Source organism: Podarcis pityusensis, assembly GCF_964106645.2.
Source record: "Podarcis pityusensis genome assembly, chromosome: 14".
Lineage (NCBI taxonomy): Eukaryota > Metazoa > Chordata > Lepidosauria > Squamata > Lacertidae > Podarcis > Podarcis pityusensis.
This window is the reverse complement of record NC_138039.1, coordinates 20,533,829-20,558,864: the sequence shown is the minus strand read 5'-3', so window position 1 is coordinate 20,558,864 and position 25,036 is coordinate 20,533,829. Positions and strand designations below refer to the sequence as shown.

General features: G+C 42.0%; 1 protein-coding gene across 20 annotated transcripts in view; it reads right to left on the bottom strand.

The window, feature by feature from the left end:
• RBFOX1 (RNA binding fox-1 homolog 1) overlaps positions 1-25,036 on the bottom strand; it is a 1,496,801-nt gene that overhangs the window by 907,971 nt on the left and 563,794 nt on the right. The window lies entirely within an intron of this gene.

Genomic DNA, 25,036 nt, shown 5'->3' with positions numbered 1-25,036 from the left:
AGTTCTGGGCACCACAGTTCAAGAAGGACACTGACAAACTGGAACGTGTCCAGAGGAGGGCAACCAAAATGCTCAAAGGCCTGGAAACGATGCCTTATGAGGAACGGCTAAGGGAGCTGGGCATGTTTAGCCTGGAGAAGAGGAGGTTAAGGGGTGATATGGTAGCCATGTTCAAATATATAAAAGGATGTCACATAGAGGAGGGAGAAAGGTTGTTTTCTGCTGCTCCAGAGAAGCGGACTCGGAGCAATGGATCCAAACTACAAGAAAGAAGATTCCACCTAAACATTAGGAAGAACTTCCTGACAGTAAGAGCTGTTCGACAGTGGAATTTGCTGCCAAGGAGTGTGGTGGAGTCTCCTTCTTTGGAGGTCTTTAAGCAGAGGCTTGACAACCGTATGTCAGGAGTGCTCTGATGGTGTTTCCTGCTTGGCAGGGGGTTGGACTCGATGGCCCTTGTGGTCTCTTCCAACTCTATGATTCTATGATTCTCAGTAAAGATGTGAGTGAGATAATGTGACTGGATTTGCAGTTAATTTTAAAAGTTAGACTTTCCCTCTCAAAGCACTTGGGAGGTCCATTATATGTGTTAGCATTTCATAATAATAAACAGCAAGCTATGACAATTATGAAGGGATGCGGGTGGTGCCGTGGATTAAACCACAGAGCCTAGGACTTGCCGATCAGAAGGTCAGCGGTTCGAATCCCCGTGACAGGGTGAGCTCCCGTTGCTCGGTCCCTGCCCCTGCCAACCTAGCAGTTTGAAAGCACATCAAAGTGCAAGTAGATAAATAGGTACTGCTCTGGCGGGAAGGTAAATGGCATTTCCGTGCACTGCTCTGGTTCGCCCGAAGCGGCTTAGTCATGCTGGCCACATGACCCGGAAGCTGCACGCTGGCTCCCTCGGCCAATAAAGCGAGATGAGTGCCGCAACCCCAGAGTCGGTCACAACTGGACCTAATGGTCAGGGGTCCCCGTTACCTTTATGACAATTATGTGAAAGAAGAACTTGCCAACACTTAACCCTCACCCAGAGGATCAAAGAGAGGGTGCCAGCCAGCCACACCGCTGTTAAATCACCCGTGGCCCACCCTGAAAGCTGATTGACTGGGGCTGTCCCACAGGGGGAAGAACCCCAGCAATGATGATGTGGCTGGCAAGACGCAAGGGAGAGACTGTTGTGTCCCAGCTGCCTAGCCACAACGCTGCCCACTGGGAAAAGATAAGCAGACTTTTTGAACAAAACTAGTAATTCATTTTATCTGCATACAAAATGTGCTCCACCACTGAGCTATGGCACAGCACCCTAAGAATTACTGTATTGAGGAGATGACTAGACTAATAAATTGGATTTATTCAGGGAGCCCCCTCCTGCTGCAGGCATTTCCTACCACATAGTAGGGCCCTATTTGTACTATACATCTAAAGCTATAATACCACTTTATACAGTTATGACTTCCCCCTTTACAAAACCCCTGGGATGTATAGTTTGTGACTGGTGCAAAGAGAGAGCCTTAGATCACTTATGGAGGTACAATTCCCAGAGTTCCCTGGGAGGAGAAGGAGACATCAACTGGAGCTCTGTAAGGAGAATAGGGATCTCCTAAGTGGCCACAGCTACTTAAGAATGTGTGGGACAGCTCTAAATGTACAATGCAGATGTGGAACAAGATTCTGGTATTGTACACCAGTCCTCAACTTTGGTCTTGGTAAACTGAGAAATCCCATAAGTATATTATAGTACCCAGTGGTAACAGAGGAAGGAACAGCCAAGCATGGAAAACTAGGGCCACATGCCATTTGATTGTGAGATAATGCATTGTGAGAGCAACCCATATAAGTTTGCTGCCACTGTGTGGAACAACAGGGATTCTCAAACTGATGTGATCCTGGAGGCAGATTCCATGTGCAGATAAAGAGATAAACTTGTATGCTGCCTAAAAGTCATTGGAAAGTCAAAACTCTCACTAATTAATTTAGCCACTACAGCTTTGCACCTATTTTCATCATCTCTGATCAGTTTCAGTACTTAATCCAAAATTTAACACCAGTTCACAATTTAAGAAGCCAAGGGGTGGGGGGGGGACCATTACTCCTCCAGCTCCCCCTCCCCTTTAAGTAAAATTAAGCTAATCTGTTTTGATAGAAGAGCACTCTTTGGAACTAGCTAGCGAGGCTCCCAAATATGAAGGAAATATGAAGCAGTAAAGCAGTAACCCAAATGTCAATTACTTTTCCAACAGTGGACAAATTGCTGGAGTGCTAATACAATTTAAGGACAATAATTAGATAAGAGGACTACAGACTGTGGCTGGTGACAGAGCTTCTGAGATAATAGAATCTAGTGTCCTACTTCTTAAATATTAACATCATTCCGCTTCAGTCAATCGGTTTATGGTAATTTAAAAAGGGCAAAGCAAATTCTTTTTATTGCTAATAATATTGTGCTGCTGCAGTGTTAGCTTTGAAGGTTAGCAAAATTTATTGGGTCAAAATTCAATTATACATTATTATATTTTATTTGTTTCTCTTCTTTCATCTCTTCTCTTTTTAAGTCTTTCTTTCATAGAAGATATTTTAAAGTGCTTATTATGGGCACACACCCCCACACACACTTTAATTGTACCAGAGTGCAAAGCAGCATCCGTGATCATCAGCTGTATTCAGTCTAGTGGCAACAACTTCGGCACAATCCCAAACAACCTACCAGCTTATTAATTACTGGAGACCCCCAACAGTTTCACTGCCCCATTGAAAAGCCTTAAGGGTATTCCAGAAAGATTTGAGATGTAGGGGTCACTTGCCAGGTACTGATGAAATGCAACCTCCATTAAGCAATGAGAAGGGATGGCAGGAAGAGGAGGGATAGCATTCAGAACAATATCTTTTAAGCACTTCCCCATTGGGTGTGAACATGAATCCTTAGTTGTGGCCCATGGAAGCCGGGGCACAGGACCATCACGGGAGAGACTGTAGGGTTATATGGACCATTTCCATGTTGGTGAAAAACACTCAGGAATGAAATAATTAGTAAAGAGATCAATTATTATAAAGCTTATAACCTTTGGGGGGGGAGGGTGCAACTTTGAGCTTTGCTTTATTTGCAATACAGTGGTACCTCTGGTTGCGAACAGGATCCGTTCCAGAGCCCCGTTCACAACATGAGCAGAACGCAACCTGCGTCTGTGTGGGTCATGCTTCTGCTCATGCACATGGAATCATTTTGAGCGTCTGCGCATGTGCAAGCAGCGAAACCCGGAAGTAACCCTTTCCGGTACTTCTGGGTTGCCGCGGGACGCAACCTGAACAGATGTAACCTGAACTGAACGTAAAAAGAGGTATGACTGTATATATCAACCATCAACAGTGATTCATACAGTTATCAAACAAATGTGCATTTAGAGTCTCATAACTTTGATCAATGAGCCCTTATTAGCCATACCAACCAGAAGTGAAAGATGTGGAACAGTACATAATGGGAGGATTATGTGGAATACACTGCATATTATACTTTTAGGGGCACACTCAGCTCAGACCCCACACTCAGCTCAGACACTCTGCATCATTAATTCTTTTATAAAGATGAGAAGAGCCCTGCTGGATAAAGCCAGAGATTCATCTTGTCCGACATCCTGTTCTCACAGTGGCCCAGTAGATGCCTTTGGGGAACCCACAATCACATTGTCCCTGATAGTGGAGGTAGTACATAGCCTTAATGGCTAGTAGCCATTAATAGCCTTCTCCTCCATGAAGCTGCCTAATCTTCTTTTTAGAAGACATTGTGCATTGTTGGGTAGCTGCTGATGCCCCAACAACACACATGGCATAGCAGCGGCATTTACCACAAGCCCTTTGATCAACACTGGGCAAAGAGCTACATTTTTAATTTTATCTTTTTATTTATTTAACAAAATGTTTATACCCAGTGATTGCAATAAAAGCTCTAAGTAAGTGGCTTACAAGAAATTATTCAAAATATCAATAAAAAACAAGTAATTGAAAACATTTGGAAGATAATTAAAATTAACAGCAGATTGCAAAATTGATTAAAATGCACAAACATTTCTGTGTGCCTAAACAAAAAGGTTTTAAGCAGGTGCTGCAAAGAGAGCAGCAAATTCTTCATGGTGCTCACATAACTCAAAGATATTATGGGAAAATTTAATGGGAAGGCCTTAGAGATGCCATTTAAACTTTCCCACAATGTCCCTTGGCTGATGCAACATCAGGGGCAACATGTGAAATATAAATAGTAAGTTGCTGCCTATGTTAATTCTGCCATGTAAGCCTGTCAAGGGTCAACTCATGAAGCAATGGAGAAGAGGGGAAATCTTAAACATGTAACCTCCAAAAGATAGCATTCAATGGTTTTTAAAGCATAGTTGTTCATAGGCATTTATTCATAGGCATACAGAATATATAACCCAAAATTTTATTTATATATTAAATGCAAACAAGTTATTTTCGAGGAACACAGAGATTAATTAAAAGAGGAATCAAGCAAATGTTCGGACACAGGTTGGAAACCAAACTTGACTTGCTGTAAAAGGGTACTGAAACCCAATATTTACACTTAATTTGTTCAATTTACCTAACAGACATAAATACGACTCTGAAATAAAAATACCACAAGATATGAGTAATTTGAAAGACAAAATAAATAAGTTGACGCAATGTCATTAATCAGTAATATGATAATCAACGAAGATAAACTGCACTGACAGTGCAAATCCATCCAAACATCTCGGGCATAAAATAAATTCATAACATACTTTCCCCAAATATGCCTGATAATCTCCACATGTTTTACTGTGCCTTGCGGAAGAATTACCAGCGAAGTAATTTAAGGATCCACATAACAGTTTTCCAATGATGATTCTCATTTCTCTTGTAAAACTGCCTCCTCCTACAGGACTGATGCCTGACATAAAATGGTCCAATTTGCATATGGGTAAAATTTCCAGCCAGGAATAAATGCCAAGCTAGTCTTAGGCAGTTCAAAGCTTATTAATATAATGAACTGACTCACAACACTATTGGAAATAAACTTTAAACCTATTGTAGAATACAGATATGTATAATACAAGCAAGTTGTGTAAATGTACACAGTAGGAGCTGCCCACTGATAGCCATTCACCATAATCCCTGTCATTGCCCCCACCTCATCTTGCTTTTCACCTTTTTAACACCTTTTCTGGAACCACTTCTCTCTTCTCTTCTCTTCTCTTCTCTTCTCTTCTCTTCTCTTCTCTTCTCTTCTGCAGCCCTGCTTTGCACCTGCATTCACCTTCATCCCCACATCCATGCCTCCCCCTCCATTTGTGCAACCCGCCTTCCACACAAACCACCCCCATGGTAACATCCTGAATCTTTCTCCTCCATCACACTGTGACTACTGAGAGCCCTTATTGCCTTCTGCTCAATTATGAAGCCACCATGCCATCCTGCTTTTTAAAGACCCTTTCATGTCCCTAATTTGTTCAACAACCCCATTCCCACTTAGGAAATTTACCAGTAGATTCTGATTTATTTTCTTTCCACCCCTGCTGTAAGGGAAATAGGCCAATATACTGTATACAAATAAAGAGCTGGTGGTTGCCTGGTACTCCTTGGGAAGAGAGAGGATGTGTTGAATATTATTTTTACATTTTTTATTTTAGACATTATTTATACGTTGTCCTACAACTGTATTATCAGGGCAGATTAGAAAAAGAATGGCAAATAAAAATGCATACAATAAAGCATGTAAGTGATAAATCATATAAAACAGCATTAAAAACAAAGAGCAAAGAGACTTATGTGTAAATACATAAGATAGCAAAAATGTTCATGATTGGCTTATAGCACCAAGCTTGCAAAACTCTTCCCAGGAGTGAAAGACTTATTTATGAAGACTATGGATTTGTTTAGGGTGGTCATCTGTCCTGTTCCACAGAAGACAGTTCCTCCATTTGAAAGTGTGTCTGGTCCAAGTTCAGTTAATTGTTGTTTTTTTTAAAAAATAAACCTCTAAGATGGGAGGAAGAACTTGAGGTTCTCCAGACTGAGCAAGCACACAGCTCACATGGTCATAGTCCTTCACCCCAGTATGGTGTGATGTAGTTCCCCACTCCCAATATTTGGATATTTCCATATATTTTAGCATATGCAAATCAGTGGCCTATCAACAATATTAAAAGGCCTAAGACCACAAGAATTAAAAGGAAATGGAGTTAGTCACAAGAAACAACAAATAATGCAATTAATGTTCCCATCCTGTTTCAAAGATTCCCAGCTCCTTCCAAGTTTGGGAAGGTCATAGCTTGCAACATGGTTCCTTGGCCCATCATGTGCTCCCCTCTCCCCCATAGGAAATGTGGCAAAAATAGCAGAATTCCTTTGAAGCTGCAGAGATGGATTGGGATGATACTAGCAGTGGCACAGTGATCCCTGTCCCCTCTCCAGCTCCAGAGTTCAGGGAAAGTCTGAGAATATTTATATGCTTCATTCCTGAGATGTCCAGTGTGCCTTGCTTGCCTTGGAATTTTAATATCACCAAATACACTCCAGGCATTCTTCATAGGGTTTTTCTTGACCAAATTCCTTGATGGTTCTAAGTTCCTTGCCATCCGTTTCCTGCTCTGGAGCAGGAAATCCAACTTGGGTGGGTGGAGCTTCCGTAGCATTTGCCAGGTAGATATTCCTGAGTGTCTCCACCCAGAGGTGCCCAAGACAACATGTTCCCTGACTCCCTTTCCCTCAGGAAAGACTGGTACAACTTCCTTGGCAGAAGAACTGAAAACATAGGAACACGGCAGCCATAATGTTCAGCTTCACCACCAGCTGAAGGCCGAATTGTGAGATGGCCATCTGGTAGGGCTGGAGCTTTGGATGAGTTGGTGGGGTAGGTGCCAACAACATACAGTGCCCAAGGAGCAATACAAGAATGCACACAGCAGCAGTATACACATACCAGTACTCTAAGGAAATAGAGAAGCTTTTTCCAAACAAGAAAGTTTCCATATGCCAAGCACTTCCAAAGAAAGGTACAGTGATACCTCCGCTTATGAACTTAATCTGTTTCAGAGGTCCATTCGTAACTGGAAACCGCTTGTAACATGAGGCACGCTTTCGCTAAAGGCACCTCCCGCTGCTGTCGCGCTGCCAGAGTGCAACTTCCGCTTACATCCCAGGGCAAAGTTCACAACAAGGGGCATCTCTTTCCGGGTCAGCAGAGCGTGTAACCCAAAGCATTCGTAAGGGGGGCAGTACATAACACAAGGTACCACTGTATGGTAATTTGGTGTTGCCTAATGTGTGAAATGAGACAGGCACTCCAGTTCAAAACACATGAGGGTCATAGGGCTTTTGATTTTGGTGAAAGGCAGGCAGGAGGGCTTTCTGTATATTGTCTAGGTAACTCACTGTTCTCTCAGCATGCTTTAGGCATTTACATGATACTAAAGAGAAATGGTTCACAATACAATTCCACTCTGAGAATGGAGTATGCTTTATTCTACAAACATTAGTCTTGTACCCACATTTTTAAAAGCAAATAGTCTTTAAAACAAGCTGGTGCATGCATTGTTAATAATTTACACCCTGAAGATCACTCACATAGTATAAAGGGTGCATGGCTATATAAATTGGCTACAGTATTTTGCTACACGGTTAGATGCATGATTTCCTCTAATAGAATGCCATTGTAAGCGGCATCACATTTTCTAGTTCATGAAGATCAAATGAGCTGTGACTATAGTCTCCCAAAACTTAATAGAAAGTTCATCCAATAACTTCCAAGTTTTAAATTGCATCTTTCTGCCATGAACCACTAGATTTAAAAATACACCCATTACTAGATTACTATGAAGTCTAATCTGCACAAACTAAAAAAAGCAGGATTTTTAAAACTTGGATGTATTGCTTCTGCATCATGTTCAGCTAAAAGCATCAGTAGAATATGCAGAACACCAGTTCATTTGACTTGCCTATTTAATGTGTGCATGATGTCAGTTGTACCACTGTGTGCACAGTTACTACTTTCAGTATTTTTAAAGAGTAATGTTTAAAAAACAGCCTTGCAAAAGGTAACTACAGTCACACTAATCTACAGAAATAAAGTTCAATTAACCACACTGCTGCACTGCTGGCCTAACCTACTAGTGAAATAAGCAAGCAGCTGCAGTTTTGTGTCAAGGGCAATTTGGTATAAGATATTATTGTCTTCTGTGTGTCAGCTACAGCCAAGCTAAAACTACTTGCATTTGGGAGTTTTTTATGAACACTTTCAGCAGTGCTGAAATGCATCTCCACTTGGAAGCCATTCCATGAGAAAATGTTTGCCTATTCATTTGCTTTGTCTTCACTCTCAATTACTCTTATGTGCCCTCAGCCACATCATCATTGTCTGCTGTGCAACACTGAAAATTAATTCTAAGTGATCTAATTTGCAAACAGGTTAAGTAGCAAATGTGGTATGTGCTACCTGAACACCAATTTTCAAATAATAAGAATAAAAGGTAGCTTTTGACAGTATGAAGGCAGAACAAATCAATGGTGTGCCCCCCCACCACAAAAAAGCAACCCCCCAAAAAATAAAAAACCAGGAAAGAAATCCCAGTGTTTGATATGTTTCTGTGGAAATTTTTCCATTTCCTAAATTCATTAGTAGCAATGAATCAGTGCCTATTGCAAATACAATATTAGGTAAGCTTGGTAGTTTCAATATTTCTAGCTTTGTTTACTACATACAAGTAAAAGGAAGGTGCTAAATTAGATCATTCTCTAGGCCATCAAATTTCCCAGTGCAAACTTAAAAAAACAAATATTTGGAAACTTCTCCCCACAAAGCGTCAGTCACACAAAAAGCATGGAGATGGATGCAAAAGTTACATCTACAGAAACTGAGAGATGGGACATGTTCAAAAAACAACAAAAAACAACTGCTTAGGATCATGCGAGAGGCTTGCAGAAATCCAGTGGCATGTTAACTTCAACTCGTTGAGAAGACAACTTCCATGCTCTAGCACATGTCCCCTATAGTCCATGCAATGGTAACCTCAAGAGTGCAGAGTGTGCTGCACTCTGTATGGGGCTGTGCTTGACCCTGGTCCAGGAGCTCCAGCTGGTGCAAAATGTAGTGCCTAGACTGCTAATGGGAGCTGTTGGATGACAGCATGTGACACCTCTGTTAAAACATCTGCACAGACTGCCCACATGATACCAGGTCATGTTCAAGGTTTTTTCTTGATATATTCCCGTCCTATCACTGATATAATCTGGAGGAGCACTGTTCACTATAGCCCATATTGCAGAGGCCCAACAGGATTCAGCCAGAAGGATCACATTTAGTGTTACCGGTTCCATTATGTGGAATATTCTTCCCGCACAGTCTTAACAGGCATTATCATGATTGGCTTTCAGGCATCTCTTGTCTGAAATACTTTGAACCTGTTTAAACTGATTAGTCAGTCACTTTGAGGATTATTTGAATTGTTTTAAATGGTGTTTTATGTTTTACTGTTGTTGATTTTCTATGATATGGTGGTATAGAAATGCTTTTTATACATAAATAGTAAGTAAACTGGTTTTGAAATTATCAAAGTTATTTGCAAGGTGGCATAGCCCAGAGGGATGAAGGATGTTTAATAAAAACCCATGCACAATGAATTTGCTCTTAAAGTGGTACCTCGGGTTACAGACACTTCAGGTTACAGATGTTTCAGGTTACAGACTCCGCTAATCCAGAAATAGTATCTCGGGTGAAGAACTTTGCTTCAGGATGAAAACAGAAACTGCATGGCGATGGCACAGCAGCAGTGGGAAGCCCCATTAGCTAAAGTGGTGCCTCAGGTTAAGAACAGTTTCAGGTTAAGAACAGACCTCCAGAACGAATTAAGTTCTTAACCCGAGGTACCACTGTATTAGTAAACAGATTACAAATTATTTATTCCACTGGTCCCACCATCTCCTGTGCAAATGACACTCTCCCCAGGGCTGTTATTCAGGGCTGTTACTCACTGTAAAATTTATAGTATAAATCAGGGGTCGGCAACCTAAGGCCCATGGGACACAAGCGGCCCATGGGGGTCATTTTAACAGCCCCCAAGCTGCCCCCGAACTGAGCAGCTCGCTCAGCGAGTCCCCACCCACTGCACTAAACTGGTGCAGCACGGCGACTCGCTTTCGTGGTGCCGGAAATCAAGTCTGCGCAGATGCCGGAAATCACTCGTGTGCCCACGATCCAGCCCATGGAGGGGGCTCCACAGCAGTGAACCGGCCCAGGCAAGGTAAGCCTTGCCGACCCCTGGTATAAATCAAGAGTAGCCAACATGGTGCTCTCCTCTTGTTAGATTGCTACTTCTGTTGATCCAAACCAGCATGGCCAATTGTCAGGGATGATGAGAGAATAACAACCTTGAGAGACCACATACATAGCTCAGTGGTAGACCAACTTTCTCCCTCTCTGTTTTTCTTGGTGTATATATGCTTTCTGTTGTTGTTTGATGGTTGTCATTGAAAAAGAAAAGTGAGCATGGGCTGGGCAATGAATTGCATCCTATTTTACTCTCACTGACACATAAGCCCATTCCATCCCATCCCTCTGCATGCCACTTCACCCTGCTGTGCACATTGTGAGCATCATTTATAATGCCATACTTTTTAGTACATTCACCAGAAAAAAATATGCATGCAGCTCTTGTATATAATGCATATTTTGGTGCACACTTTTTGCACATCAAAAATGCACTGCAAACTCCAAATAAATGCATTGAATCAACTGTCAGATGCATTCTGACACACAAGCACATCCAAGAGTGTCCGATAAGGTTGGTTTGTCATGAAAAGTAGACCGAACAAATCCATCCTCCTACCTAATTTGAAGGCAGCACTTGGGAGGTTGCAGAATTTAGAAGTCTGAGGGCAAAAGCACACATATTAGACCAGAATTGAATCTATGCATCAGTTCTGCCATGAGAATCCACACAATCATATTTCCATATGAATTTCACAGAAGGGATTAATCGCAGCTCAATTTATTTTATCATCTAGCTTCGGCTGGAGGGACAAGTTCTCCTTATCCTTGCCTTTGAACTTATCAACATTTTAAGCCAACAATTTTGCAGACATATGATCATGTTTTGGAGCAATGTGGGAGATGGAAGGGGGGGAAGGATTTTCAGAGGTGAGAAAGCATGCAATTTTGACTTCAGATGCATTTCATTTAAATAATTATTTAGAAAAAGGAGGATTTACAGAGTTCCCATCCTACCCTCTCATACTAATTATATGGAAGCATTTACTGCATCCAGAGGAGCAAAAATGCTACATGGCTCAAGTTTGGGAAATCAACTCCACTTCACTCCTCCATAGACCAGAGAGGGGCACAATAGAGTTATAATATGGGGAGAAACCATTGTGAGACCGTTTATGATAGAAGCAAGGTCTCATAAAAAATCAGCTCATATCCAGGGCACAGACGCTAAAATGAGCACTGAATGGGCCCTGCTGCAATGTGGAGGATGCACTAGAGAAAAAATCAATGTTTCCAATTTGTAAAGAAAGCATGCATCAAGTATTATTACCATGATGTATAAGCACTGCATAAACCCATTTATACCACACACATTAAGGATAAATTGCCTGAATAAATTCTATTATTCTGAGGAATGCTGCAAATTACATGCTGACATGTCAGAAAAGTGGAAATAATAGTGTTGACATTACTAGTATTATACGCTATTCCTGCCTTTCTCCACTGCCATTTATTTGGGCTATGATGCAGCCGCTCTCCCATCCCTGTCTGAACGTGTGCAGTTTGCAGTGCAAAATTAGGTCCTGTGAATTGCATCACTTCTATACATTGGGACATATTTCAACATTACCCCGGACCAGTGGCCACGCTGTCTGAAGATGATGGGAGCTGGGGTCCATCTCTGGAGGGCTACAAGTTCTCCATCCCTGTCCTTATTACTTAACATAAGCCATCTCCCATGAAAGGTTTCAAGCCCAGAAGTAGTTTTTGGAACCCTGCCATGTACACTCAACTCATACCACTGAGAGGCTTCAGACAATACTTTGCTATGTAGAAACAGGACGTAGAAGTCAGCTAAACATCCTGGCCTTCTGCAAAAATCCATGCCAACTCAGCCATTGCATTTTTTTCTTCCCTTAAAAAGCAAAACTCCCATCATTTCCTGCCCAATGTCTCTGCTGATGAGAGTGAGGGTCTAACAACACCTGGAGGGCCACAGAGTCTCAATCCCTGCTCTGATTGCATTGTGTGTTATGGCTGGATTATAGTTTTACTCTTCTCCTTTCTATCTGTAAGATCCTTTAACTTTAACAGTATTAACCCTTAAGGTACACACAGAATGATCTCTTCCAGTAGCTTTTACATTGTAAGTCACCTTTAGTCACTTGGGTGGGGGGGCTACAAATAAAAATAAATGAGAATAAGAATAATGTATCATTGCACACCATCTCAATCTTCAAGCGAAGCAAGATTCCAGGGATTCTAGGTTTGTGTTTCCTTTGGAATGAGGTAAAGCAGAAACTGCATTGTCTTTATGACATACAGCATGTTTTATTTACACACACACATACAACCTGAACCTACGATAGAGGGGTTCACAGCATTAGCACCCCAATATGGTCTTGCTTCTTCCATAGCAGCAGCCTTGGATCCAAACAGAAATAAAATATCGCTCTGACTCTCTCTGGTGAGAGAGAGTTCTTCTTCCAGTTGCTGTTCTTCTTCCAGTTTCTAGCTCACATCACTCAACTTTCTCTGTTCTCAACTCTGCTTTTGTCCTTCTAACTACCCACAAGTTGAGGGAGGCGGCCTCACCCATTTCTGGCTCACATATGGTCTCTTCCTTTGTTCCCCTTAATGGCCCATCACCCAGGCTATCACCTCAGCAGGAAGCTATCTTGGCTATTCCAAGTATTATAAGAGAGTCCAGGCATTCAGCCTAAACTCCCACAAAACTCAGAACAGTATGTTAATAGAATGGCAGCCATTTCTAAAAGTTTGGTAATGAAGGCAAGAGCCCATATGATCTCCTACTGAGTTTTGGAAGGATATGAAGCTTTGCCAGTCCTGTCTACCTTGTGATTCATTCTAGGTATAACATGTTGGTTTCTATTTCCCTCACTGAGCAGCAACTGCAGTCACAAGACATTGTTTTGCATTCCACAGTCAGAGTTACTGTTGGGTTCCCACAGGAATGGGAGACTGGATGTGACGTACACTGGTTTCCTGTTTTTCACTGTTCTCTCGGTTTCTTTGTTAGAGAGACGGTTGCTTCTCTGCTCTCACAGAGGCAAGATGCATGTTTGTATTCTCTCAGCACAGAGTGTAAATAAAATTAAGAATGTAGCACATACTGCTTATCCTTCTGCTGTGTGACGACGCTCTGCGTGGGCTCAAGATGAGACGAGCCAGTATCAGCTTCAGAAGGGCCATCCGAAGCTGGTCAAAATCTCACATAACATTCCATATTACTGCATATGGGTTGTGTTACTCCAGTTGTATTTTACAATGGTCTATGTGCAAATAAATAATCGTGAACTACAATTATAAATAATACTAGCAATGTAGGGAGGGGAAAGAACTCTGAACTAAAATTAAAACAAAGAGTAGAAGTTTTGAGGGTAAAATAGATATACCATCCCTTTGGGTGGTATAAAACTTCTGGAAAGAAAAGAGGTTTCTAATAATTAATTATGCTCCTGCTGTTACAACCTAGGGCCTCAGTGGAGTTATTAAAAATCCAGCATTCTGTTTTTAGTCGATGAGTAAGAAGATAAGGAACAAGACAAGATAAAAAGAGAAAGAAGAGAAGGTAATGGGTTTGGGTAGTGTCAGGGAACTGACATCGGAGCGGGAGGCGAAGGGGAGGCTCCTAGATGATGCTGGAGAAGGACCCAGCAGCAGGGGGAGAAGCAGCTCAGTGGAGGGGGAAGCATTTAAGCGCAACACCAGGAACAAAAGTGGGCAGATGGGGAAATCGGAGAGAGGGCTCCCAGACTCTTCACTGGAACTCAGTGAGGAGGGGACAGGTCCTCCGCTACCTACGCCCTCCCTGCGCAGAAGGCTCCCGCGCAGTGAGAGGAGGAGGAGACTGGGTGTCAAACAACTCCTATGTTGGAAGAGATTCAAGAAACGCCCACTGACGGATTCTGCCAGTGACTGAGACAGTCATGATTAGAAAGGGCTGTGCAGTCAGAAAGGTTTAACAAGGCAAATTAGCCTAGAGAGGCACCAGTTTACGCACGAGTAACTCATACTCATCACAGGTAGGGTAGTAGATTGTAGTGTTAGAGGGGACCTAAAAGCTCATAGAATGTAACCCCCTGCTGATATGTGAAATACACTACTGCAGATTCCCTTATCATGGTCTTCCACCATCTGCTTAAAAATGGAGGAGTGTCCACCACGTTCTGAGACAGTCTGTTCCACTGCTGAACAATTAATACCTCCAGGGAGCTTTTCCTGATGAGAGATGCTTTGCATGAACTGGGCAAGGGTAGCAGACCACAGCACTTACCTTACAGCAGTACTCTTGTAATCAAAGCACATCAGATATGCATTCCATGCTCCATTAATTTCAACCAAGGTACTCCTTTCCACATCTATCAACATTTACCATGAAATTATGAGAGGCAATGATTAAATGCTGAATTCTTGAGATGAATACAGTAATACCAGCAATGACTTAACCCATCATACTCCTTTTGACACTTCTTTCTTGAAACATTTTGGTTAATGATAGCATTCACCAGTTAGGGAAATGTTGGTCATTAGCTGAAAGGCACTCAGTGATAAATGGATAGATGGATGGATAGATGATAGATAGATCATTGTACTGTATATTTTTTGTAAACATTTTAAATATGTGTAACTCTGAAGTGATCCTGACTTCATTGGTTCTTACATATTTTCTCAGTAAATAAAATTGGGGGGTGGGAGACATTTAAAAGCTCAGTTCATATGCATTGTGCTCTAAAAATATGTTTTGCCATTAAACAGCAGCAGGCCTCACAGGAATGCTGCAAGGTACAAACAATATCCATCCTTGTTTGCAAAATTTGGGGGTGGTTGTGCACCTAACAGAGGGCGGTTTGCCTCAAGTAGCTTCTTCCAGCCTGGTGCCCTTCAGATATTTCAAACTACAACTCTTATCCTGCCCAGCCAACACAACACATACATACATACATACATGCATGCATGCATCTCCCTCTCTCTTTTGGAAGTGGAATAAATGTTGCAATTTGTTTATTAGCCACCCAGATTTTACAATCTCTGACCAAACTCCCTGAAATTCAGTTTGGGAGAGAACCATGAAAAAGCTTAGTCTTGGCAAAGCTTGTTTTGTTGGAATGCTGCTGGAGCGATGTTTTGATTGTGTCTCATTCCTCCTCTTCCATCATTTGCAGTCATTATTTGGGGACTCTAAATCCTCTGTTTTAGCACCCCATAATGTGTTTGAGCTGTGTATTCTCCCCCCTCATCTCATCACTTGTAGAACCCAGCTATAAAAATCGTGTGCCTGGTTTATGGCACATCAACCTAATTTAAACCATTCCAGAGAACAGCTGCATAGAAATGCAGGACTAAACTTTCTCTCTTTCCCCACCCAGCCCCCTCCGTCCCAAATTGATTCTATTATCAGGCGGTTGCCCCTACCTTTAACCATACGGATAAGAGCATGTTTAATGGTCTTGTCTTAATTACTGGGACTGGCTAGGGACACCAAGAGAGGCTGAAGGGCAAAGCAGCCAGAGTGAAGGACATTGCTGATAATCTTATCAAAGGTTTCTCTTGGAGAGAGAGAGGGGGGAAAAGAGGGAGAAAGAAAGAAATACAACTATCTCCACCCTAGTCATTAGTCAGATATAAACAGGTATTTGACTTGACATGGTTATAAGCCCTATTATCACAGTCTGAGCTGGCTTCTTCTTCTTCTTTATGTGCTTTATTGGAAGATAGATGATGGCCCCGCACCAATTCCACTTAATGGGGTTAGACATATTTCCAAACAATATGTGCATGGTTTAAACAGCTGAACGCACATTTGAGAATGATTCACTGCTCTTGTCTTGCATGTGAGAAATCTAATGTTAAAAAACAACAACACAGACGCTACTTCTAATAAGAGGTATAAATCCAACATTTCGTGGGTAACCTTCTGACTACATATCACACATCCAAGGTCCCTCCCTCCCTCCCCACCCTCTCCCATTTTCTACTTTATTTTACTTCAATGATAACTAACAGGCTGTCTTTATCAAGGACAGAACTGGAACATCCTTAACTGATTCAGCATCCCCCCAAATAGTACTCTGTCCCATTCTATATCCGTTGCAGATGGTATGGTGGGGCAGAGGCACTAACATGACCTCCTGGCAGATGAGTCGCTGCTGCTCACTAGGAGGTGAGAGGCTGTGAGGCTGGCATAGTGGAAATGCACCATCAATCTGGCACTCATGTTTTCACACCATACTACCCTCCACACTGTTTTGCCCCTTGCCCTCCCTGTAAGCAGCAGTGACTCATCTGCCAGGAGGTCATTGAAACACATCTCTCCCACTAAGCCTTCTGCTACTCTCTAAATCTGGGGTGTATGTGTGTGTAGAATGGTTAGCAGCAATTCTGATGCAATGGCACCACCACCATGGATGAATATTCTAGTTCAGCAAAATAAAAAGAAGAAAATTCTAAACTTCTGGAATGTCAGTGATTTAGCCTCCTTGCCACAGAGGCTAACAGAGGACTCCAAAACATACATGAAACTCACAAGTCAGTGTTTCCCATACATAGCCATGTTTAGCCCAGTCCTTGGCATCTGAATACTAGACACTCAGGGAATGAAAGTAGGAGAGGTCTGTTGTGATTGCTTCCTGTTAGTTGTTTTACACCTGAAGCCTTTCTCACAAATGTGTAGGGCTACAAGGCAGTGGAGGATAAGGATCAGTTTACCTTCTCTGAGATGGGCTACATTCCCAGGTTGACGAGCTCCATGTGCTCCACATTTCCCTCAATACCACATGCAGAAGCCACCCTCTTGACTGTTAGACCTGCTATGGATCTCATCCGCTCAATCCATCCAAGTGTATGCAGAGGATAGACAAGTCCCTAACTCATCTGATTCACTGAGGGTTTAAGACCCATCGGCTACCTTCACCTGGTTTCGCCGGCCAGTGCAGATTGGGGATCAAAGATGGACAAACTACCCCAGAAGGAGCACATCATGTCCCCCACCAAGATACTACCCCTCATCTAGCACCCCATACACCCTAATCTGTCTGGAGAGATAATCACAGACTGCAGCAAACTGATGAAGTGATGGGCAGAGCTCTATCAAGAACTGTACTCATGGGAAATTATGACCACTGACACAGCAGTTGTCAGCATCCAGACTCTGCCTTTCTTGGAAGAGCTGGATGCCCCCTTCCTCACTTGACACATCGTCCAAAATCAGAAGTATAACTGCCGCCAACCATGGATGCAGAGCACAGACATCATGACTAGCAGCCATTGATAGCTTTATCCTCCATGAATTTTTCCAGTCTTCATCTAAGTTAGTGGCTATCACTTCCTCCTTTGAGGAGCAAGTTCAATAGTTTAACTATGTGCTGCGTGAAGAAGTACTTCCTTTCATATGTCCTGATTCTTCCAACATTCAGCTTCATTTAGTGTTCATGAATTCTAGTGTTATGAGAGAGGGAGAACAAATTTTCTCTTCTGTCATGTCACCTTTTACTCACCTTTTCCTCAAAACTATAAAGTCTGCAAAGTCTGAATTTTCATACTGATTTTTTTTCAAAAGTAACAGACTAATGCATGAACAAGAGAGCGCAGGGCTTATGGATGAACTCAATATGGACCAGAAACATACTGATCCTTCTAGCCCTACTATCCATCATACAGCACTGGGTATATGCTGGATAGCTTCATACTCTGTGCTTACATATGGACACATTATTTTGTCATGCATTTGTCAACTTCGCGCTGTTTCTTGCTGCTGTTGACAACTATTTAAACTTATTTTCTGTCTCCAAAACTGAAATCTTTTTTTAGGCTGTGAAATTTGAGAACATTTTGTACTGTCAGAGCTTCATAAACTAGTTTTTTATACACACACAAGATACACACACACCCTTGAGGGAGGAGGGTATCCACAATAATAATAAAGCCATTTTCTACTGTGAGAATGGAGTATCTCTGGTTTCCTACTTGTTATGGTAGGCGTCAAATAGAAATGAGCATCAAATTACTCTTGCAAGGTATTTTAATCTATTACTCATGTCTGGAGACAAGTCATCAAAAAACAGTGCATGGAAGAAAAATACCACCACAGAGAATGTGTGAACTCTCCATTTGGTGGGAGCAATTGACTTTCGTTCCAAGAGGCATGCAAAAATAAATTCTCCATAACCTTGACTTTATCTGAATACCATAAGCACACTTTAGCTTTGAAAGCTACTGATAGCCAGGCTTAATGAATTAATTAATTGTATTTTACAAACACTCTCATCCAACCTTTCAATTTAATAGCATTCTAAAAGTGGCTTACAACTAATAACTAAGCATTCAAACAGAAAGAAAATTGTTATTTGTTATTGACAATAACAAAACTATAAACCATGGAAGATGGTACAAACTCACAAAATGAGCTGTAAAAAAACTGAAATCACCCTACAGTTGACAAATTCTGCACGGGCAAAAAATTAAAATAATTTGACCCATTTCCTTAACAGGGTTGGTATGGGGTGAAGATTGTTGAGTCAAAGTGACTGGTGTACTACCACCAAAAAGGCCCTATTACCAATAGCCAAAGTCAGAGAACATGGAGAAATGTCCCTAGGGAAATTCTCAACAATTGTGATTAGGAAAAGACAATAAGCAAAACACAAAATGTCCGTAACCTATTTTTTCAAAAAACAAAAATGGGGGAAACCCGCCAGAAAAAAGGAATGGAGCCATCTATATAATGACAGGCCTGAGACAAGGTGTAATGACTAAGGGTGGACAAATTTCACAATTTCAAGTTCTCTCAGTGTTTTATGTTTCAATCTTTAGCTCGGTTCTCCACATTCTGCATCACTTTGCAGATTTTTAAATAGTTCTCATGAAAATTCATCATCATTTTGTTCAAATTTCTTCTAATACACCTATTTTTGCAAGCAATCCCCCTAATACAATGCATTCTTATGTGTGATTTCCACTAATATATGTATTTTATGCACACTTCCCCAAATACGGACATTTTAGCACACATTACTTGCTTGGAGAACTGCTTTGCAAATTTCAGACAAGTTTGACTTTCAAAGGATAGCTTTATTTTGGTTCATGAGTTGCAGCCTTCGCCAGCCTGGGACCCTCCAGCTGTTGCTGGGCTACAACTGCCATCAGCTGATGGGGGTTGTAGTTCAACAACATCTGGAAGGTACCAGGCTGACAAAGGCTAGTCTGTTGTTTCAAAAGTGTGAATTAGCTATTTGTACATTAAAATGTGAACCAACTTCTTCCCCACCCCTAGTCACAACTGAACTGGTCCTAACTATTGTAGCTGCCCTTATGGTTAGGAAAACAACACAGAGCTGAACCTCTGGAAATTATAAGTGGATCTATAGGAGAAGTTTTTTGTTTTGTTTTTTTACCTTTGTGAAGTCATTATGACTTTTCCTCTGATCATTAGTACTGAATCACAGCCAAGAAAAACAAGGGTGTTTGTTTTTGTTTTTTAAAAAAGTCATTTTGACTTTGGAGGGCTGAACATATTTAGCGACCACATTTTGGGATGACCTATTTCAGCAGTATATTTTAGGTAGTATTACTAGTAACAGCATTTTCAGACCTTTTCAGGTAGCTATCTACAGAGCAGCTTACAACAAATTAAAACTGAAAATGGTTAGACCAGCCACAGGCAAACCCGGTCCTTCAGATGTTTTGGGACTACAACTCCCATCATCCCTAGCTAACAGGGCCAGTGGTCAGGGATGATGGGAGTTGTAATCCCAAAACAGCTGCAGGGCCGAGGTTCCCTATGTCTGGGTTAGACATAATAGTTGCTATGTCTGCAGTAAAGAGGAGGAGTGAAATCCAGTTTTTACAAGATTGCTAATCTCTCTCCTTCTCTGCTTAGGAAGCTGCCATATACTGAGCCACATCACTGGTCCTTCTTAGCTCAGTATTGTTCACGCTCTCTGGCAACAGTTCTCCAGTGTTCCAGATGCAAAGTCTTTCCCAGCCATACCTAAAAATGATGGGGATTGAATCTCATGCTTTCTGCACATAAATCAGATGCTGTACCACTGAGCCATGGCCCTTCATATGTATGAATGCATCCATGCATGACTGCAAATGGTTTTATCTGATTGTGATGAGGCTGGAGATGCTGTGTGCCTTCCCACCCACACTAGCAGTTGGTAATATCAAGTGTACTGAAGGTAGATGGGCTTGGGAAAATAGAAGCAGGAGGGGGGTATAAAAGAGAAAGTTGGGGTGCAGAGAGAGGAAAGCAGTCGTGTCATACTACACAAGATTTGGAGTATATTTAAAGGTTTGTAACAGGGACTGGGAAGGGAGATGTTCTCTTTCCAACTCTTTATGATGACCAAGAATGCTTCTAAGGCCTGTCCTCTGTCATAAGAAGGGACAGCAAATTTTCTGAGGTTTGAGGGATTCGTGATTGTGAGGGTGTGGAAGACCTGTTACTATTTCTGCAACTCGGTCCCTGTTCCCAGCGTTATGGAGCCACCCAATCGGCATGAAAGGGGAGCATTTTAGCAACTGTGTGCCCCAAAGCTAAGCATTTAGGAACACTGAAAACAGAAGGTGCTTCAGTTTAAGAGAATGACCGCTTCCCGCATAAAACGGGGGGCGACCTTTGCGTGGACGCGCGCAGCCCCTGGATCTGGAGCGGCTCCATCAGCATAGGCTTGGCTTCGCCTTCCCTCAGGTGGGATACCTGGAGGTCTCCGCCTACCCCAGTCAGCTGTCCAATCCCACCTGGGGGAAGCGTTGCCAAGGAGATCAGGCCAGGTAGGGGAGGGATTACCTGCCCACACAATAGAGGGAGGATTTTACCTGGGAATCCTCACTTGGCTCCAGAGCTTCTCCCACCCTACCCACCCTCAGTTAATGCATTATTTTGCAGGTTAACTTTTCTTCATAGGTTTTGCAGATTAACTTTTCTTCACAGGTATGCGGGTGCTGCTACGTTAAGGTCGCTGTTAAAGGGCAGGAAAGGAATTTCCCTGCATTGGCAGGTTTTGCCTTTCCCATAGCAAAACGTCACAACTTTGGCGGTATCAGGCCTTGGGCGGAATCCTTTTGTCCATCTTCCTCTTTGCAGCAGCGATACCAGGGTTCCCCGTTAAAGGGGTTTCTGAAGGGAGGCTTTGACCGTACGCCGAAAGGTCGTCATTGCTCTCCCCTGCGGCGGCGGCGTAATGGGGGCGGCTATCTCTGCTTGAACATATGTTCTCCAGAGCCGCCCCCCCCCCACAAACACTGGATAACCCTGATGCTCCCTAGGTTCCCGGCTGGGGACTGGGGAGGGAGAACGCCCAATGCCTGAGCCAAGGTCTACCCACATTTGAAATTTAATAAAGTTGTGGCCAATTTAATCCCATAGCACGTTGTCTTGGGTCGTTATTCCACATGACGGGGGGTCCGCTCAGGATCTGGGGACTCCGCCTGTCCACGCAATTGTGTGCAAGTTCTGTCACATACAATGGAACTTCATAGACAACACAACTTAAATTTACTCTGAAATAAGATATTGCAGCAATCCAAATCATTTGCCAATGTATGTGCTCAGAAAACAGTAGAACTAGCTGAATGGCAACACATGGGGATGTGTATTAATCATGGCAATGCCTCCCTAATTATTATTATTATTATTGTTGTATAATTAATACTATATAATCTTAGAAGGTTGTATAATCTTAGCAGGGGCATGGTTGTGAGAAGACACGGCTGTGACTATCATGAAAAGACCTGCACTTCTGAATTTGCTACTATGTTACCAGGCTTGGGGAAAACCTACCATACTGGTTTTAGAAATCTTTAATAAAAAAGACATTAAAGAAATGCATTTCTGCATTGTTGCAACCTACCCTGAGACCTTATATGAAGGGTGGGTAAGAAATTGAGTAATCTGATAACCACCACCAACAACATATTTTAGCTAGCTATGTTGGAATGCTATTGAAATGACTCTGCAGCTCTGTCCTGCAGCTCTGTCCTTCCTTGGGGAAACAGACTCACTAGAGATGATCTGAGTTCCTTTTTTCTATCTTTGGCTTCAGTCTCTTGTGTTCAAGGAAGCAGCGGAAGATTTCTGACAGGTTGGACAACAGTTCCTGCTTAAAGCTCATTCACTTTGCCTTAGCCCTCTCCTTTGCTTTGTTCTATCTGCCCCACTTTCCCCACTGAATCCTAAATCTAGTCCATTTGCTTGTTTGATTATGCTTAGCTTTCAGCAGAGTGAAATGTCACCCACTTCCTAGATAGTCCCCTGAATCCAAGGTATAAACGATTCCCTCTCTCTTTCTGCACCTCAGTGATGCTCAAATTAATTGTAGGGTTTGCTGTCTCTCTCTCTCTCTCTCTGGCTAAGTGGGCCCTGCCTCCTCAACCCACACAAATTCCAATTGTGCTGACAGGTGAGTTTTCCAGCATCCCTTCTTATTAAGCAGTGAACAGCCCTCATTTTGCTCTTCTAAAATCAGGGAAATATTGTGTCAGTTACTGTCAAAATCCATGATGCATCCCAAAGTAGAGACAGGCAGAAGCAATAACCTAATGTAAACAGAGAAAAGTGAGATGTTGACATCTTATTTACCAAAACCGTAATGGTGTATTCTCCTCTTCGGCTGGCAAGTGAAAAATAAAACCTCTCTTAGCAAAGTAAGTTTTCAAGAAGGACTTTAAGGGGAGAAACTTTGGCCATGGCATTATTTGTGCAAACATTTCTTAAATGACAAATTACCATCTCTGTTTTGTTTCTGTTTCAGTATTATTTATAAATGCATTTGCTAATAAACATCTCACACTCTCTCCTTAGTTAGCACTGGTTTTCACATATTATAAAACAGATTGTTTACGAAATAATTTTTACATAGCGATTTATATACATTTCATAAACCCATGCTTTCTAGTCAGCTCCCTGATGCTGTCCTGCAAGTGTTGGAAAGATGATTCTTAAAATACAATCCAACTTGAAAAAAGAGACATTGCACATACTTTTATAAACCAAGAAATCTTTAATAAAAATATATTTTAAAAAATACAATCCAAATATATATTTCCATAATTATATTACCTAAAATGAATATATTAAAATAAATAAGCTTTATTGCAAAGGTAGGGAACCTTTTTTCAGCTGAGTGTCACATACCCTTGTTGGCAGCCTGTCATCATGTCATATTCCTATCTCAGGTGCCAAGGGTGTTAGTAGCTTAGCCTCGATTCCCTCCACAGCTCCTAAGCTAGCTTAGTTCCCGATATTGTGTTGTCCCATTGAATTAAGGTTCAGCTGCCATTCTGGTCAAATTCTGAACATCAGATTATGGAGAGGCCATTTTGTTCTTTGCCTTAGACAGTAAAATGTCTTGAGCTGGAACTGCTGGCCACCTCTTCTCTTGACCACTGCAATCTTCTTGTCTCTGGTCTTCTGTACTTTTTTTCTACTGGAGAAAAGGCCATAGCTCAGTGGTAGAGCAACTGCTTTGCATGCAGAAGGTCCTTGGTTCAATTCCTGGCATCTTCAGCTAGGATTAGGACAGAACCCAATCTGAAAACTTGGACCCCCTTGGCATATGCAATCTGAGACAGGAACATGACAAAGAGATAGGTTTACTGAGAGGAAGCAAGAGAGGGGGGTGACTGAATATATTGATGGTGATGTCAATGGAGAAGGGCAGTTGTTGATAAAATGTATACACCTTCCTTCCTCCCAAAGCAGCCAGGGTGGCCACCACACACACAGTACAACTTCTAAAAGCAAAGCAGTGTGATGCAGGCTGAGAAAGTGTTAATTTAAAAGGCTTGGTAGAAGAAGAAGGTCTTAAGTAGGTGCTGATAAGAGAGGGCACAATGTCTAATATTTAAGAGGAGAGAATTCCAAAGGGTAGGTGCTACAACAGAAAGGCACAATTCCTATATTGTGCAGAAGAGACTTCCTGATAAGGTGGTTTCAGCAGGAGGACCTCACTTGCAGAGCACAGTGATTGTGTATATAAGGGGTGAGACAATCTACATCATGTGGAAAAGAGGCTCATAGGCTTGTAAACTCATGCTACTCAGAGCAGACCCACTGAAAATGATGAAACTAACTTAGTCATTTTCAGTAACTTCAGTGGGTCTACTCTGAACAGGAAAAGCATTGGCTACAATCCTTAGTTTCCTTCTGTAATGAATCTTGGGATTCTGATTTTTTCTTTTTCTTTTACTCTGGCTATATTCAGGTTGGAAAATCAGATTCTGGGACACAGGTATAAGCACAATGTTGCACAGGAAGAAAATACCTTTATACTAAATCAGACCACTGGTCCATCTTGCTTATTATTGTCTACACTGATTTAATGCAGGAGTGCTTTTCTCAACCTTATCTGGAGATGCCAGGGATTGAACCTACGACCTTCTGCATACAAAGCAGATGCTCTCACACTGAGCCATGGCCCACTTGGTAGCCTGCCAAACAGAAGTAGTATGCTAATGTTGCTGGGGACAAGGGAGTGGTCATGATAGGGACTTGCATTTAAGTCCAAAAGAGACTATTATCTCTCCTCCCTGAGTGCCTACCCTGTTTTGCTGCCGCTGTTGGAGGCACAACAAGTTGCAAGTTCTCCCCTGGTAACTGAATAATATTTTAAAGAAATAGGGATGACCTTTTCCTTCAGGCTTTACAAGATCATGTCCTTCCTTTCCTACCTCCAACCCCACTCATATAGATGTCAGATTCCATTTATATTGGATGGGGTGGACACTTTATGGTTTAATGGTTCTGCACAGTTGTTAAGAACTAAGAGAAAAAGCTGA